Source organism: Lissotriton helveticus (genome assembly GCF_964261635.1).
Source record: "Lissotriton helveticus chromosome 1_1 unlocalized genomic scaffold, aLisHel1.1 SUPER_1_unloc_17, whole genome shotgun sequence".
NCBI lineage: Eukaryota > Metazoa > Chordata > Amphibia > Caudata > Salamandridae > Lissotriton > Lissotriton helveticus.
This window is the reverse complement of record NW_027611656.1, coordinates 2,145,024-2,158,846: the sequence shown is the minus strand read 5'-3', so window position 1 is coordinate 2,158,846 and position 13,823 is coordinate 2,145,024. Positions and strand designations below refer to the sequence as shown.

The following is a 13,823-nucleotide window of genomic DNA, read 5'->3' as shown; positions in this document are numbered from 1 at the left end:
TACACCAAGGTGTCTTTGGACCTTTGTTCTTCTTCTTCTTGTTTCCATTTTGGGAACCACCCTCCTTACTATTAGTTTGGGGGCCTGAAGACTTCTGGTCTTTTTCTTTATCTCTCTGATTCTGATTACCACCCTTCTGGTCTGTTTTCTTCTGGTCACCACCTTGGTTCTGGGGTTTCTGCTTAATCCTTGTTCTGACCCATTTGTCTGCCTTCTTTCCCAATTCTTGGGGAGAGGTCAGATCAGAGTCAATAAGGTATTGATGCAACAGCTGGTTTGTGCAGTTATTAAGGATCTGTTCTCTCATCATAAGATTGTACAATCCTGTATAGTCTGAAACTTTACTTCCCTGCAACCAACCCTCCAAAGCCTTAGTGGCACACTCAACAAAATCAGTCCAGTCTTGAGTCTGTGCTTTTTGGGTGTCTCTGAACAACAACCTGTATTGCTCAGTGGTTAGGCCAAACCCATCAATAAGAGCACTCTTCAAAACAGAGTAGTTTTTGGCATCCTCAGGTCTAACTGTGAGGAGCCTGTCCCTCCCTTTCTCAGAAAAGGAGTACCACAAAATTGCAGCCCACTGTTCCTCAGGAACCTGCTGTACCATGCAGGCTCTCTCAAGAGCAGTCATCCATTTGTGGATGTCATCCCCTTCTTTGAAGGGGGCCACAATTTTAGTCAGGTTTCTATTGTCATAGCCCCTGTCTTTTTCTCTTGGAAAATTGCTGCCACCAGTGACATCTAAGCCACTTAATTTCTGCTCTCTTGCCAAGGCAAGTCTAGCTTGAGCCAAGGCTACCTCCTCCCTCTCTATCTGGAGTTTGACAGCCCTCATTCTGGCCCTATGCTCTAGCTTTTGAGAAGCACTCATGCCTCTCTGTTATTCTCTGGAGACACTAGAAACATGAGAGTCCCCTGAGGGAGATCTCACTCTTCTGTTGCCTGGGAGAATAACATGGTGGGTTCTGGGGAGGTGCTGGCCCTCTCCATTCCCCAGTAGGTCCAAGTTGGCCTGGCTAAGCCTGGCAACTGGAACCTGGCTACCCCTCTGATCCTGATCTTCTAAGTCCTCAACTTCTGAGTCCTCCTCCTCCTCTTCTTCATCATCATCCTCCTCCTGAGGGGGGTCAGTTACAGGGGGGTTCCCTCCATTTCCTGTTTCTAGGGAAGCTTGCTTCGCCTTTTCTAAGTCATCCTGTTCTAGGATTTCTACCAGGATTAGGCAGGTGGGGCTTCTGCCCCTTTTTAACCCTCTTGCTTTGCACAAGGCAATCAAGTCTCTACGGGTTAATTTGTCATATCCAAAAGTTGCCTGGGTAAGGTCAACTGTCACAGGAGTAGACCCTGAGGCTTTTCCTGTGTCAGACATGGTTACTAGTGAGGTGTAAGTGGTGCACTTACCTACACTAAGTGTTTTCCTACTGTACCTTGCTAGTGAGTTGTAGTCAGGGTGTGCTAATCCCTTTAATCTACAACTACTAAGTTCAGTAGAACTTAATATGCTAAGCTTTTGATTTATATGTACCTAGAGGTACTTGATGTGATCTTTCAATTTGATACAAAGATTGCAATGGTAAAACAACAGCAAGCTCAAATCCGCACCGCTGCCACCAATGTGAGAAGTTGGCCTGATAGGTGATGTTTCCAATTCTGGAACCACCTGTTATCAGACCAAACAATCCCTTATGGTGTCTGGTTGTAAGTCAACCTTATTAGAAAAACTATCCTAGGGGTAGCATGGACTAAGCAGCCTAAAGGCTTAACTTAAGAGGTCGTGTTAAGCGAGCTGTTTTACCACATACAATCCTGTAGTACCAAATGAAAGGACACCACACAAGTATATATTATAAAAATATATGTATTTATTACTAAATACAATCCCCAGTATTCTTTATGAATAAAGGGGCACAAGCGTTATATCAAAAGCACTGTTTAAACATACAAAGTTGCACAATTATGGATGAGGGCAGGGGGCCACTCAAACCATATACTAAACAAGTGGTATAAGAGATGCCACTCGAGCAGTGGTTAGGCCTAGGGCCTAGGGAATCGCTGGGAGCAGTCAGGACAAGCAATGCTGAAGTCGGGAATGGCCCTCGGGATTCGGGAGATGTGCGGAAAGCGCACGCATGCACCAATGTTAACCAATGGTGCGTAAAAGTTGTAAAGTTAAAGTTAAAGGACACTTCCGCTGAACCTAGAGGAACAAAACTTAACACACAGACCCTAGAGGTGTGCACCAGTGTGGGAACACTGGCGGAGCAAAGTTACCTCACCCACAGGAAGTGGGTGCACAGGGTCGAAGTGGCGTCGGGTTCTGACACGCAGGCTCTTGGTGCTTGAAGCTGAAAGGGCTGCAGGCGGGTTAAAGATGAAGTGTCCGGTGGAGTCCAAGGGTGGACTCAAGTCGAAGAGTACCTGAAAGCAGAGGGGACAGAGTCTGGGTCACTCAGCAGTGACCAGGGTGGAACCAGGACGGAACCAGGCAATGTCGGGCGCAATCAGGTGGTCGTCGAGGAGCTTCTCTCCACTGTCACGTGGGCTCTGGGGCATCTGCGACGTCCAGGAGCAGGTCACGATCTGTCCCACGCAGGCTCTCACCGTCGGTGCAGTCGGCTTCAAGTTTGGAGCAAACAAGCCTTGGCAAGAGCAATCCACGCGGGATCGGAAGATTGCTTCTCACTCGGACCAGGAAGGTCAGAGTCGGGGCTCCTTTTCAGGGGAGCTGGTGTGGATCTGGAGCAACCAGATTCACGAGTCTTCTTAGTAGTTTCGTCGGCACAGGGACCACTAGCCAGCTGGCAAGTGACCGGGCCAACGCGTTGAGCCAAATAGAGCAGAAGGGCCCCACGCAGCACTCGTCGAGTGTGGAGGGCTGAACTTCGGCTCAGGAGTAGCTCAGGGTGGGGGCTTCTCAAACCCCGGTGCACAGCTTCGAGGATCACTCGTGGGCTGCACGGTCAGCGTCTCGTGGTCAATTCAAGATGGCGTGCCCCACGCTTCCGGTCGCCTCCACGGGTCTCAGCTTTGCAGGGACTGTGGATCGGGCTGTTAGAAGGCAGGCAGGCTTGATCTCGTCGATCTCAGTCGCTCGAGTTCCGGCGGGAACTGCAACAAAGTAGACGTCGAGGGCTGGATGGTGCCTGCTGCTGCACGGTGGTCACTCCTTGACCACAAGGGAGATTCTTCGGGCTTCCACGTTGAGATGGAGGGCGAAGGGTCCAGAATTTCGTTTCAAATGTTTCTTCCAGGAAATCTGATGTGCATTGGCACTGCTCCCACTCTTATTCGAATCTGGGGGGCGTGATTACCTGCTAGGTCCCCCCCTATGGGTGGGACCCAGGAAGTGGGTGGATACACCCCCTTCCTTTGATCCAGGCCGCCCTGGCACGAGGGCTGGAGTGCCCCAGAACCGGTTTGGCCGGATTATGCAAGGGGCAGCCTTGTGCGCCCCAAGCAGTGTCTGGTTTCTTTCAAACCTCCCTGCTACAATCCACTATCTCCTGTCTGGAGGGCGGTGACACCCTCCTGTGACAGGAAACCCTTTGTCCAGGACCCATTTGGTTGAGTTTCGGTCAACTGCAGGGGTCCAGACATTTGTCTGTGGCAGAGGCATCCATTTTGTGGATCTAAGGTCTTTGGAGAAATTAACCGCGTTTCAGTAAAGCAACATGTCTTACCCCTCTAGAGGGGTGGAATGCCATCCCCGTCGCCAGAACTGGCGAGGGGATGGTATTCCAAATCGTATGACACCTTACACGACATGTTTTGATAAAGCCAAACCAAAGTTGCTATTTAACCGCGAGGATTATAAGGCACTTAAGAGTATATGGTATGGCATTATCCTGAAACAGCTTAGGGAGTTGTCCCCCCGACAGCTGCAGACAGGCTCAGCTCATGCTAGAGCTCCATCTCACATAAAACCACGCACTCTGCCTCCAGGATTGATGAGGCCTTCCATAGGAGTGACTCACAGGTTTACATGTGTCCAGATATAGGTTTAGATATAGGTATACTATATCTAAGCAAGGGGTGTTTACACCACCTTACCCCAGCTGAGTGATCAGCCAGTTGTGTCAATTTAAGAACCAGCCAGGGGTGGCAAAAGATATGCTGCAGCCCCTGGTAGGCCTTGGTGGCCCCTATGCCCTGGGCACCTATAGTGCATTATACAGGGGCTGACAAGGAGTCCATTTCCAATTGGTATGTGCCTATAGCACATGTGTCAGTAATTTAGTGAGAGAACAGCAGGCTGGGGGTCTGATCAGCAGGCCCACAGCCTCAGTAGTCGAAAACCAGTGAAGCAAAAAGCAAAAATTTGGGGTGACCATAGGATAGCAGACCCTACTCTCCTACAGAGCAAGCTATTGCCCAGAGTTGCCGAGTGTGAACCCATGATTCGAGTAGGCACCGAGGCGAGAATTATCGAGTCCGTGGACATTATGAGCTCAAGACCCTGCCGCGTCGGGAATTGAACCCTGGTCCCGGGTCTGACCTCTGCATCAGGGTCTGCCTCCTCTAACCGGTGTGCCACACTTCTTCTAGTGCCCTTGTAATCTGTTCGGTCAGCGGTCAAAGACTCTCCGCATCAGGCAAGCCACAGGCGAGTGAGACTGAGGCACACATAAGTTACAGTCACTTATTTCCTTTTCACTTGGTCCCTTTCATCCCTCAGCCTCCCCTCCCGTCCCTCTCTTACTCAGCCCCTTTCCAAAAGCCCTGTAGACGCCCACGCACCTGGAAGAGCCACGTCACTCCGGGGCCGTGGCGTGGTGACTCTGCGTCCTTCAGTGAGGTCTGGTCTTCTGCTTCGGCTTTCCCTCCTCTGCCAGGTTCGGGTGTTCTGCCCGCCGACAAGCTGTTACATATACAGGGGGTCCCAGTACAGATAACAGACAAACAATTGAATACTAAATGAAAATACAACTAAACTGAAGTCTTATCACACTTGTTTTTACTCACAGTGTGATAACATAGCAAAGGATTACACAAATTACAAAACCAATAAAGGCATTTCATAATCATCATAGAAAAATGTGTGCCCCAAGGGAAGAGGGGAGAAGGGGAGGCAGTGCAGGGTGAAGGTAAAATATAGCAGATCTTAACTCCTATCTAAAGAGTAAACATTTCTTCATAGTTTATAAAACAGTCCGTAATAGCCCTGGCTTCAAATGTGAGCCAGTTATGAAGAACGACATCAAATGTTCATGACCATTTAGTTAGACAACATGCTCAAAAAGCTCCTGCATGTATCAGGTTAACTGTTAGCGTAAGCCGTTGTTGAGGTGAAAACAAAAGTCGACGTTTAGACCCCAATATGAAGGTAGGCGGCAGTTACAGCCTTAAAGCGCAGACAAGCTGTGACCTCCCCTGGGCTCTGGTTCGCTCTCTCGTAAAGCTGTTGGTCCTTCTCTGTCTTTCCGGTCTTCCCGTGGAGTGGTGTGGCTCACTGGTTAGAGGCGGCAGCCCCGGAAGCAGAGAACGGCCCGGGACCAGGGTTCAATTCCCGACGCAGCAGGGTCAGCGAACTCGATAATTCTCGCCTCGGTGCCTACTCTAACCAGGGATCACACTCGGCAACTCTGGGCATTAGCTTGCCTCATCTCTACAACGGCCCCCCACATTCGCCGGGGATGCCTGGTTTCACCTTGGAGTTACCCAGTAGGGACCATCTCACAGGGAAAGCCAGGACGGGTTCCCCAGCGGTCTACAGCGTCACAACGCCTCAGGGCAGCAGTGCGCTTTACAAGACACATACATTCATTCACATTCCCCCGCTGGTTTCTCCGCCTCGCGTTCCCATGCCATTTCCCTCTCTCCACTTCTTGATGACAGCAAAGCGGACAACTGGTAAAAGGGGACTGTGAATATAGGAGGGGAGAAATATATGAAGGGATGGCATGGCACTCCTTATCCTCTATCCAATTGTCTACCACAGGGGCTACCTGACACACCCCACCCCCAGACGTTTCCCGTTCGGGGAAATGAGGGATGCGTGAAAAGAAATCAGCAACTTGGTATGCAGAGTATAAAAGATAACAATGCTAAAACTAGTGCCAATCCTGGAATAAAAGTCGCACCTAAAAATAGCTTATCCTAAAACCCACTTTCTAAAAACAAGATACCAAACAAAAGGAGAATCTTAGGAGCTTCAGGTGATGTCCCTAGTGTCTGATTACCAGTGTTTGTTTAGGTTTACAGGAGTCCAGAGGTTACATAGCAGACCTTGTCTATGCATGCCGTGTATTTTTCATTCATTATTGTAGTATTTATGTAATCCACTCATCGCGTGCCAGAAGGGAAATGTATTTGGCTACAGTTGTTTATATAGCTCCAGACTAGATCAGGTCTGTGTCTCCTGCTCCACAGCTTGTACCCGTAAAAGTGCATCAATGTCTCCTTCCCTTGGGAGCAAATCCACTTGTATTCCAGTTTAAGCATATTTATTCTCATAGAATCACTATCAAAATCCACTGTTCCTCAAGTAAATTCAAATTCAGTCTGCCCCAATTCATTTTGGGGGTTGTCCCTTCATCAGGGGGTGCATGTGAGGAATCTATGTTGTATGTTGTGTGCGGAAAATAGAGAAATAAGAATTAACCTGCAATACAATCTAATCCTACAGATACATAAAGGAATAGTTTACTACATGTCCTGGAAGAGCCTAACCGCATGTCTGCGTTTGTGTTATACCAGGGTCTCCACCTTTTCGATAGTGAGAGCTACTTCTGATCGTGGAGAATCATCCTGATCTACTGCCTTTATCACGTGGCTTAGCTAAGGGTGGATAAATGCCAAGCAACTTAATTGCGCCCCTAGAGCGCCCAGTCCTGCTGCAGTGAGCACATATCATTTGTAGCACTGGGTTAGGAAAGGTTTACCTGTAGGGCCCCTAAGCCTTTGTAACACTGTTAGGTTTACCTGCGGGACCCCTAGCATTTATGGTACTGTCAGGAACGGTGTATCTGTGGGGTCCCCAGGGACGCGTTATGTTCATTTTATTCTTATTAACTAATCACATCTGAGAGGTGAGTGTTTCACTGAGGGTTGTGGCCTCTTAGTCATGCAATACATGGGAAGTGAGTGTGAAGACAGAAGACTTATATTATCTGGTGAGTTGCCCTACTGTAAATTGGCTCCTATCCAGATCTTGGCCCTGCTTTAACAATTCAAGATTAATGTTCAGTAGTGGCAGTCACAGTATAAGGACTGTGAGCAAGACCTGCTGTAGAGTTTTCTCTGTCCTAGGAAATGTGTCTCAATGTAGGAAAGGGCCTGTTTTGGACATGGTTAGCCTTCACTTTTTACCTGGAAAATGATATAGTTTTTACTGGAAGTGCACAGGGTCCCTGCCGACCAGGGCCCCTGAGCCCGATCTCCTTCCCTTAAGTGTACTTGTCGTTTCCACGATTGTCACCCCATTAGCTCACTTATAAGTCCCTTGTAAAAGATACCTCTGGTACCAAAAGCCTTATTGTTAAAGAGGGTCTCTAAAGACTGCAGCACAAATTATGCCTCCCTAAGGGACCCCTCACCAAGCACATACATACATCCTGCCACTGCAGCTGTGTGTCTTGGTGCAGACAAAACTGAAGAGTCGACATGGCACACATCCCTGTATGCGATGCCCATAGGGACTGTCTGAGATATAGGTAAGACGCCCTTCTAGCAGGCCTTATAGTGCACGCTGCTTTAGGGATATCTCCTGTGAGTGCATATCTGCATGAGCAGATATGCCCCAGCAATATCCTTGTCGATTCCGGGATATTGCAAGTGACCAGGGAAGCTCTATAGTAAGTACATTGGCTGCACACTTGTCGTTACGAGTTCCACAGCTCCATGAAGGATGCACTGAAATATGGGATATTTGATACCAAACATCTCGGCAAATAATAAACCTGTGCCAATTGCAGTGTCCGATTTATTAAAAATTGTACACAGAGTGCCCCTTAGAGGGGTCCCCTAAGATCTACCAATCCTTAGTGTGGGCACCGACTGGCCCGAGCCAGCCTGCTACCACCGGACAGTGTTCTGTCCTCATGGAGAGAGTGCCTGCGCACTTTGAGGTCGATAACAATGCCTTTCCTGGGTGGAGGTGTTCACACCTCCCCCTGGTCAGGCAGAGCCATCTGTGGCAGGGATTTTCAAAGGCCTTGCCGCCTTAGTAATGCGACCCCAGCCTCTTCTGTTAGAGGGAGCAAGCGATCGTCCTGCCCTCAACCCCTTTTAGGCGCAAGGACAGGTGGGAAACCTTAGATAGAACAGGAGGTGCACCCCCCGCTCCCTCTGTCAACACTCCACCCCTCAGGAGCTGGAGGCGAGGTGAAGTACACTTCTGAAGATGGTTGGACTTATCCAATCAGGGCTGGGAATGTGTCCCCTTCCCACATGAGGTGGGCATGATAGAGGGTATAGACACCCCAGGAAAGGGGCCCATTATCCTCTACCTGTCACTCCCTTGTAACACCCTTAAATCAAGATTTTAGGTGGCATCCCCAGACCCTGAATTTCAGTTCTTGGCAAGTTGTCTTGCAGCCCAGCGACCTCCAGAACCTTGGGAGGACTACCTGCCTTCGATAAGGGGCGATCTAGTTTTATGTAGTGGGATTTGGCCAGGGAGTGTCAGGACAAGCCAAGCTATGTTACTCACTCTATATTTGCAGACTTTGTGTTTTTGGTCTAATCACTCTCACTAATGTGCACTGTATTTTCGGTGTCAACACTATCGTTTGAGCACTTGTTCAATAAAACGAGTTTTACAAAGTACCTGTGTCTTGGCAAGATAAGCAGTGTGCTGGTCATTTATTCAATCGAGTCTGTTATTGAGCTCTGAGTTCAAGCTGCCCTTTAATGTAAACAGGGTAATTGATTTGGCAGTATCAGTATCTTTAGTTAAATTAGACAAAATGAGTTATACTTGCCAACTCCCTGACACCCTGAATGGCCTCAACCCAATCGCCATCGCCAAGCGTGCCTAGATCCCTCTCCCACACAGCTCTCCGTGTCCCCAAGGGATCCAGAGAATTTTAGATCAACTTCCTGTAGATGGTTGAGATTGCTTTTTCGGACAGGAGATCAATTAGTAGCTGGTCCTCCAGTAGGGATGCATCAGGCAATTGCCCCCCTTCCCGGATGTGACTTTGCAGAGCGTGGCCACCTTCAAATGTCAGAACCATTTTTAGTCACCTAATTCATATTTTTGTTGTAGGATCGTGAAGGACACAAGCTCCTGTCCCCTCCACGCATCGCCCGGCCGCTCTAAGCTAATCACTCCCCATTTTGTGAAGCCCTGCCATCCTCCCACTGCACTTAAGAGATCACCATCATACAGTGGAGTAATTTCAGTCAGCCTACCTTCTCAGCCTAAACACTTGGTAGCCTCTTTCCACACCCTTACCAATGTTTGGGTATGAGTAGGCAGGGTGCACTCATACTTCATTCGATATAGCACCGGGGTGGGGTAACCTCTCTTGCCCATGGCCAATCTATCTACCGGGTAAGCAGGATCCTCACGGTCCGCAAAAACCCAGTTGTTGACTGCCACCAGCTGTGTGTCCCAGTAATACTTGTGAATGCTCCGGACCGCCAGTCCACCTTAAGAAACTCCCCCCTGCAACTTACTCAGCGTGATGTGCCACCATCCCACAACAGGAGCCAAAGTTCTCAGTTTACCTTTTGAAAGAAAATGTCTGGTCGGATCATAAAGGACATTTTTTGCACGATGTACAGGAGACCCTGGAGGGTCATCACTTTAAATAGGACCACCTTGCCCAGTAAGGAGAGCGGGAGCGCCCACAAGTGTGGGGCATCCCAGCGAAGACGGTCTAATTTCGGGAGTATGTTCCTGCCTGTGGCTCCCTTGTAATAAACACGCCCAAATATTTAAAGTCATATAGAGCCACCCGAACTGTGCACCTAGAGTGCAGCCGTAGGGTCCCTGCCACTAGCAGGAATATTAAGGACTTCTTCCAATTGATATTATATCCTGAATAATCTCCAAGTATATGAGAAGGCTGGCTACGTGTCATATAACAAAACATCAGAGTAAAGGGAGATTCTCACATCCCACTCCTGATCAACTGGAATACCCCATATGAGAGGTCCTGGTGAACTCAAACATGTGTAGGCTTTCCTATTTTCAGTTTCTATTTTTGGTAAATTCTGGTGGGGTTTTTTCAGTGTTTTAAAGTGATTTCAATACCTTGAAAAACAGTTGTTATCAGTGGTTACACATTTTCGCGCCACTAAAAACAACAGAACAAGTGTTTTTCCGGTGTTTATTGAACATTTTGCTTTTATTATTGCTTGCTTTCTTCACTGATATGGTCTCATAAATTGTAAAATAAACATTCCTGAATTGCTCTTCAACATTGCTTTGCTTACCAAGTGACAGCACTCAACATGGAACATGTTGCAGTGCCAAAGTCACTAAAGGTGTCGTCCTGCCTACTCTCAAGGAGATGATTCACATCTATACCAATTATGCTGAACACTTGGCAGACAAGGGTTTTTTCAGACTCTAGTTTTTTAGGGCTCGGCCTACATCCCACGAAGTGGGTGTGGCGTAAGAGTCCTTTTCTGAGGACTTCGAAAATCTAACCTACGAATTCCAGAGAAGCGCGTGATTTTTGCTCGTTATTTATGGCAGCTGCATGGCAATTGGCCCTCGCATGGCTGTGTTTTTACAAGCCAGCACGCAATAGGCCATAGGCTGTAGAGTTGCTCCGCTTCCTGCATATTCCGTGCAGACACGCGCAGCAGAGGGCTATATTTCATCAATTACCAGCTGTCAGGGGCCGCGGTAATTGAAGCCAGATGCTCGGGGCGCGTGCACCAGTCTCCTGTTTTTAGGGCTATGGGCGCGCACCACTGCTCGTTTTTTGTTTTTTTTATTCTGACTTTTGCCCTCCCTCGTCAGTGCGATCCTTCAAGGTGCATTACTTATATTTCTTCACTGTCCCGCCCCCTCAAACACCACTTGCGGCAATTGATGGCGCTTCTTGTGTTTATTTCCTGTGTGTTTTATCTTTAACACGCGCCCGCATTTACATTCACACAACACGGGCGCACACAATGATGGCGCTGTGGCTCACAGCCCCTCATACCCGTCCCGCCCTCTGGCGCTGCGCTTAATGTTCCAGCACTGCACCCGTGTACAATGGGTCACAGACACTATCAGCTCTTTTACTGTGTCTTCCTGAGCCTCGGTTCACTGCTCTACTCGGGCCACCCTGATGCAACCGTATTACTTTCGTGACTCGAGCGTGGCGCCAGTAATTGACCCCACACTTTTTGTTTCAGAAACACTCCTCGATTTACGGCCGGCCGCCGGTGCTATGAGCAAATTAGTTGTACACTGTCCTCTATTTGATGATAAGCCAGCCTTCTCATGTAGGTGGGTGGGTCAGGGATAACACACAAGCTGAATACAAGAAACGTCACATCTCACAATGCGGAGCTTCCAGTTCCATTGTAAAATTTTCGGTCTATTTCCATGTATGGGGGAGCTGCTCCGGAGCCCTCCGTACCAGGCAGGTCTGTGCACAGACCAGTGGTCAGCTTGGCTCTTACAAGGAGGCTGATTGTCGCAGCTCTGTAGAGTTACTGCCCGGGGGCTCCCGAGACAAGGGCTGAAGGCCGGGAGAATGGAGTGGAGATTAACTCGAAGGCACATGTCATCTTTGCATCAGTTCATGCGATTGAAATAGAAAGAAGGAATGGCACCTAGCCCACAGATTCCTACTAAATTTCTTTCCGGCCCGCCCTACAGATAACGAGGATGCGTCGGACCTTGCTTCTTCCAGGACAGCCTTGTCCTCCCTTCCCTTCCTTACCAGACAGGCAGGCTTCTAGGCAGACTTCTAGGCTCTTCAGGACAGGTACACAGCTTCTCCATTAAGTAATTCAGCCTGCAGGTGATGTCACCTCCACTTAGATAGGCTGTCAGGCTGACACCATCCCTGGTGATACAGCAGGCACCTGAGTAATTTGTAGAGCACTTTATTCCTTGGTAACAGAGGACTTTGAACTAGGGTATAAAAGAGGGATAGATAGTCCCACTTGCATACACAACTGGCAGACAGGAGATGCTGTTTACTCTGTCGCACTCTCACATTGCATTTATGCTACGCACACCAACACCCTAAACACGCCCTTGATGTTAACGCAAAGTCTGGGCACAGGTATAGAAATGGAGCATTACATGGGTGTGTCAGTAGAAAGCCACAACACTGACCATGATGCAAAGATCTCATCTGGCTATTGATCCTTACAACAGGGTGCATTGCCACCACCGCTCTATCTGGTAAACCCATGACAGTCCTCTGCCTTAAATGAGGGCACACTTGGTGTGACCCTCCAGGTCACAGGACCGGTCCAAGACCTCTCATAGTCCCTTGTTAGAAGTTGCACAGTACTGGGGTGGCATCAAAATCTCATGTAATTGTTTTGTGGTAGATTTATCCCAGTAATGTGCAATTACCAGTTTGATGCCATTGACTGGGGAGTTGCCACAAGTTACAGATTCTTCTGCCTGTTAAACCGCATGCCATTCATTATTTGATAATATTTTTGGGCTTTTATTTACCTATTGATTTAAGCAGGTGGTAGATTATGCATGTGGTTGGTTGGGGGGCGATGGGTGAAGCAGGGGAGGGGAGGGTAAAGAAATGTCTGACAAAGGGAAGAATTGTGTGTTTCCCCCAGTTTGTAAAAAAACAGCATACGTCTTGGCTGCTTCTTATGCATCCAGAGTCTTGTGCGTCTTTTCAGTCTAATTTTCCTGTCTGGAAAAAAATGGTGTCCTGTTTTTCTGCACCCGGTACATCCAGGTGCAGAAAAACCTAACAACTGATAATCAGGTGGAATAAAATGAACACATGAAAGTACGCCTTAATTTCATTGCCCTTTATTCATACTCTGGACCGTAGTTGAGGGATATGTCTAGGCATAGTCCTCGCAATACACAATAGATTTGCGTGCGGCAGAGGCCAGAGCTCAAAAGTCAGTTGTCCGTGGAGGGTAAATTCCCGTCCCAGAAATCTACATTAAAAATTAATTAATAGCATCCTTTTTTTAAATATCTGTTTGGTGCCAGTGCATATGACTTTAATTTCTGCTTTGGGATTCTATGTTACAAGCCCATAGGGTACATGTATCCTTTGTGAGCTTAATAAAATGTGGAAAATTCTATAAATCCTCACTCCTACATCCAAGTACTCTCAAGCTACCATTCTACACTCTGCTCTGTCTGAAAAACAGCTCAACATTTTCAAAATTCTGCAACTCTGCATTGATCTGGCTTGTAAATTATATTTTTGGAAATTTTCATGTATTAACTATTTAATTTTAATACTATAGGTGATTGAAATTACTGACGAAGAAAGCAAGATTTAGCACCAGGCAACTGAAGTCAGTGCCATAAGAAGGATTATTTTGAAAAACTGAAGGACACCCAGCATTCTACTTTTAAACAATTTCCAAAAATCTAAGTGTGGCAAGGAAGTGGGAGCTGAGGAAAGTACTGTAATGTAAGTGAAGTCTCTAATTTATCATTTCATTAACCTAGAGCAAAGCCATATCTGTGCACAGAATAACGTTCATATAAAACATCATGTGATTCCAGAGAGGAAGCACACACTGCATAAAAGAAAGTTATAACAAAAGGTTTCTTCTGCAGACCATCATAGAAAAGACGCCGAGAGAAGACTTCAAATCTGACACGTTAACAACCGAAAGACTGGAAAATCACCTTTGTTCAACAACCGTTTTTAACCAGTTACACAAGTTTGAGACTATCTGCCTCTGGGTAGAACACCACGGCC

General features: G+C 47.7%; 1 protein-coding gene across 2 annotated transcripts in view; it reads left to right on the top strand.

The window, feature by feature from the left end:
- LOC144805647 (uncharacterized) overlaps positions 1 to 13,504 on the top strand; it is a 435,707-nt gene extending 422,203 nt beyond the window's left edge. For both annotated transcript variants that reach the window (XR_013605562.1, XR_013605561.1), the window contains exon 2: positions 13,360 to 13,504. The gene's annotated coding sequence lies outside the window, so the exon portion shown is untranslated. The remainder of the gene's footprint in view (positions 1 to 13,359) is intronic.
- Positions 13,505 to 13,823: the final 319 nt, after the last annotated feature.